We start from the raw sequence: 5,104 nt of genomic DNA on the forward strand, positions 1-5,104 counted from the left end.
TATATGGTTGGAGACTCTCTCTCACTGATTCCTCTCTGACATTTGCGACCGTCGGTGATGGTAGCTCCTCCTTTCGTTCCCGAGTGCATTACACCAAATTGTGTCTAGCACACCGAACGAAGGAAAAGCTACCCCCACGATAACAGTCGGGATTCTTCGTCCTCTCATATAGGTGGAGACTCGACAGACTTAGAGTCAACCCGAAGACTCATATTATAGGACTCATATTGACATGGAGATTTGGCTGGTCTCACCTCGAGGTCGGAGGGGGGTCGGTGACGGGGAGGACGGCGCGGATGATGGAGGGGGCTCCTAGATTTCTGCATAGTGCTCTCCAATTTTAGCATTCAAAGTAGGAGTACCTTTTCAATTTGAGCATTCAATAAGCAAAACCAAATCGTAAAATAAAGTAGTATTCAAATTATCATGCATTCAATTATAAGCAAAATTACATCATCTCTTGTGTCCGTACATCGTCGAATATTATCACTAATACTCCTCGAATACTATCATACATATAGCATCGCTAATACAGCTAGAACCGTAGCGCCCGACGGGTATCGTCGTGGGCGGTGGACACCCAAAGAGAAGGAACCATCACAGGATCATAGCTCCAGTGAGATCCCTGAAGAACCTGCCAGGTATTGCCGAACCTGCCCTCCAACACAACCATGTAGCGACGGACGTGCTCGTCCTCCTCGCTGACACGGTGACGTACCACCTCCACGGTGTCTGGAAGCCTCAGCACCGTGACTGGCCCACGCGACCGCCACCAAACAAGGATCGAGTCAACAACGGGTTGGCTCCTCACCAATCTACGCCCCCCGGAAGGTAGCACCTCCCAATACCAGCCCGGCGGAGCCCAGTCCCGGACATGGCCCCTCTGGTCAAGCCGGCCTCCTCCGCCGAGTCGACCACGAGGATGCGGGATAGGCATCACCGACGTCGATGCGGGATTAATTGATTGAACTAAAAAAATAAACTAGTTCTATTAATTTTCTCACTACAAGAAATATGTCAACTTGTGACCTTGACTATTGGTCACTGTTTTCAATTTGTGACCTTTTTGTGACCAAAAACATAAGGTCAAAAGCTGGCAGTCGTAAACTGACTATAGCGACCTTTCTTCTGGAATGGTCGTAGACGTTTATGACCAAAATACGTCTACTATGGCGTTTTGGTCACTAGCAACCTCCCCAAGCCACGTAGGCATCCAGCATGGCAATATGATGTGGCACAAGATTCAGCCCGGTCCAATTCGATTTTCTACATGGGCCGAGCCCAACAATTCGGCCTTTTTAATATTTATTTTTCCTATTAATTTTTGCTAGCTACATGGGCCTGGCCCAACAATTCAGCCTTTTTTATTTCTAGATGCGGCCTTTTACAGCGTATGATCTTTTACTTTTTGCTATTTTATTTTCCACTGTTTTACATTTGTCCCAAATATCATAATATCATACACTGGTCCCACACGTCAGAAATTTCAAATGTGCTCAAATTATTTTTATAAGTGGGTCGCATGAGTCATGTTTTCATTGCACACATTTTCAAATCACATACATAATTACTATTTCATATGAAACAGGAATTGTAATTCTGAAACATACATGAAATTCACAGAGAGAAGATACATTAAATCGCATACATAATTACTATTTCATTCACAAACAGAGAGAAGATACATTAAATTCCCAGATAACCCAGCTATTATTACATAACTTGCTATATAAGAATGTCTTGGAGCTTCTTTGAACATCTTTCGTCTTGAATTTACTCAAAATATCTGCCAACAAGAAAACAGAACAACAAGGATAGGGTGAATAACAACAACAACAACAACAACAACAACAGGGGGTGCTATTTAGTAGTAAGATCAAGTATGGAATGTAAGAATGCTTTGTTGTAATTGATAACTAAAATCTACAATAGCTCAAAGTGGCAGTAGCTAAAACACAATCTCAGAAAAAGCATATAATTGATGTGACATAACAAACTAGACAACCAAGAAATTGATGTGACATAGCTAGTTTCCAGCAATATCCAACGACAAATTGATGTCACATATATGTATCTATCATGCAAACAGCGGATGTACTGTACTGATAACATTAGACTATAAATAAGAGCCTCAAAGATCTTGGTGGTTAAGATCATCAAGTGGGATAAACCCATTAAGAGTAGCAAATATTTTGATAACATCACAGGCTCTGTTTGGCATGCAGAAAATTAATCAGTTGAAGCAGAGGCGATGTTTGGCATCACTGCATTTTACAGTTCCAAAACAGACAGACAGAGTCAGGAATCGGCAGCAAAGCAAGTATACGTATATAGGAATCTCTACTTGGAACCTAGAGTAAGAAGCACGGCTAGAAGAGCCCAAGAATTAATTAATCCTGTGTTATTCTTTAACTGGAATGTACGTGCATCATCAACAGAGAGGTGTGAGCTCTGGACTTAATTATTTGTGAGAATGGACTGGACTGTTCCAAATACGTGCATCATCATCAGTTCTGTGAAGCAAATCTACATATCATATTTCTAGAATGGGCACCCAGTTGCTCACAAGTAGATTCAAACCCAACTTGTAATGCAATGATGTTTCTTGTATAGTATTACCATAGTTACCTAAATTGCCATGGGAATACTGACGGCAGAAACAGGGGAATGAGAAGTAAGTTAAATTAGAGCTAGCAGTTCCAAACAATCACTAAAAACGGCAGCAAAAGCAGACACAGATGCCCGCCAGTGCCATTCCCACAGGCAAAGCAAGCACCTTAAGCCCTCTCGCCACGGATCCTCGAAGAGACCCACCAGGTAGGCCTCTGCAGCCTCCTGAAGGGCCAGCACCGCATGGCTCTGGAAGCGGAGGTCAGTCTGCACAGTCAGAACAGGATGGTGCTTTTAGTTTACTTGATTCATCATACTATAAGAGTTGACACAACAGGAGCATCACAATGTAGTGCACAAGTTGATTGATCACCTTGAAGTCCTGGGCAATCTCCCTAACAAGCCTCTGGAATGGAAGCTTCCTGATGAGCAACTCTGTGCTCTTCTGGTACTTGCGGATCTCACTGCAAAGTCAGGCAGAAAATTTACTCATTTGAGAATACTTCAAAACAAAACTATAACACATGCTAGAATAGGTTGGAAGATTTTACACACCGAAGAGCAACAGTTCCAGGGCGGTAATGGTGAGGCTTCTTCACTCCTCCAGTTGTGGGAGCAAACTTACGGGCAGCCTGTCAAAGAGCAAAGTAGAGCACATGGTCAAATTAGCAATAATACCATGATAGTCCATATACATCAGTAGGATATCTGGTCATAAGCTGGCAATGAAGGTTGAGGTTCAAACTATACCCAGTTCAATTTACCTAAACCATAAATAAAGACATGGCATAGGTAAACTATCAATATTGCAGTCACAAACCTTGGTGGCTAGCTACTTCCTAGGAGCCTTTCCTCCAGTGGACTTACAAGCAGTCTGCTTAGTTCGAGCCATGAGCAAAACCTTGGTTTACCTGAAGCAAAAATAGAACATAGTCAATTCTATAAATTGAATATCACAATAACACAACTATCGTCTTCTCATAACCAGTAAATTGTGCCTGGCACCTTGTTGCTAGCAAATCCATTCAATAACTATAGAGTCCCAACAATCATCAGCCTAGAATACCTACCAAAATTTTGTACATCAAAAACTAACAACGTCATACAACACAGCTATACACCCCTTCAGATAGAAAGCAGTGTATTTGTAACTAAAACTTTTCATTCAAAAGATCAGACCCAAGATAGAATTCCACTTCAGATGAAAGTCCTGATCTACCTTTAGCATAGTTTGTTCACTCGAAAGACACATATAAAGATGACACACTAAAAAACTGCAGCCTAGTACTTTTTTTAACACTAAAGAAAACAAGGCTACCTTGGTCACATAATTTTGCAAACAGAAGCAAGAAAAGAAATAGCAGTCCACTGATAAAAATATGCTTCCTAGTTATCACATGTAATGGTTGAACATCAACTTCACATAGTTATGTGCACATGATTTTAGTAATTAGCTAACTGGCAAGTTGATAAAATTCAGATACAATAAATGTGAATGTGCATGTACTCAATGTGCATGTACTAAGAAGCCAAGAACACTGAAGAATTTAATGATTGAACAAGCAATGGTCATTTCATCCCAAACCTCTCAGCTTCACACAAGTAAATCAATGTCCCGGGAAGGAATCACCAGAAATTATACCACATACAGTACAAGCACAATGAAGTAGCATACCGAACAGCAGAGCAGGTACCGGGTTAGGAGAGGGGGGCTGAGGAGCGGTCGCTTTCCTTGGCGAAGTAGTCCATCAAGGCAAATTTGAAGGCGATGCCGAGGCAACCGAAGAGGACGGAGACGTTGGAGCAGGCACGCGAGAAGTACCCCGCCGCCATCGCGGGCTGCTGCTGCGGCTTGGCGATGGTCACGAGCTGCTCGAACGATGCACCGATCCGCCGCAGCGGCTTGTCCGCCTCGTTGGACCCCATAGGCATCGGGGTGCTTAGCGCCGCCGCGGTGGTGCCCACGGCGCCGAGGATCTCGTGGTTTATCAGGGACTGGATCGCCGCCTCCAACGCCGCCAGTGCCGACGCTACCATCGCGTCGCCAGGGCTACAGCCACGCGGTCGACGGGCGCCACGTGGATGCAGTTGCGAATCTGGGCCCCGCACAGCGCGGATCCCCTCCAGAGATCCAGAGAGGAGGAGAGGAGGAGGAGTCGTGGGTTGGAGGGTTGGAGGGGATCGATCCATATGAATCTCACCGGACAGAGGGCGCCGGAGGTGGTGGCGGATTGGAGGGGATCGATCCATATGGATCTCGCCGGACAGAGGGCACCGGAGGTGGCGGCGGCCAGGGAGGAGTGGAGCGCTAGGGTTCGAGAGAGAGAGAGGCGAGTGGGCACGAGGGGTTGGGTGCGGTTGGGTGCGTGGGAGGGAGTGCGGGTTGTGGGTTGGGCGACGTGGGTGAGACAGGCGGGCCGTTGGATCCAGGAGCATCCGACGCTGATTAGGCATGATCCGCGTGAGATGCCCCTGGACCAATCAGAACGCAGTA

At 45.2% G+C, this 5,104-nt stretch overlaps 1 non-coding gene and 1 pseudogene across 1 annotated transcript; both read right to left on the reverse strand.

The window, feature by feature from the left end:
- Nucleotides 1-2,127: 2,127 nt before the first annotated feature.
- On the reverse strand, nucleotides 2,128-2,210 carry LOC119282896. The gene has a single exon (XR_005138927.1). It is a non-coding gene; the product is annotated as a small nucleolar RNA SNORD24 (small nucleolar RNA).
- Nucleotides 2,211-2,233: 23 nt separating this feature from the next.
- Nucleotides 2,234-3,502, reverse strand: LOC119280115 (annotated as a pseudogene).
- Between the last annotated feature and the right edge of the window lie 1,602 nt (nucleotides 3,503-5,104).

This window comes from Triticum dicoccoides, chromosome 3B (assembly GCF_002162155.2).
Source record: "Triticum dicoccoides isolate Atlit2015 ecotype Zavitan chromosome 3B, WEW_v2.0, whole genome shotgun sequence".
In the NCBI taxonomy this organism is placed as follows: Eukaryota; Viridiplantae; Streptophyta; class Magnoliopsida; order Poales; family Poaceae; genus Triticum; species Triticum dicoccoides.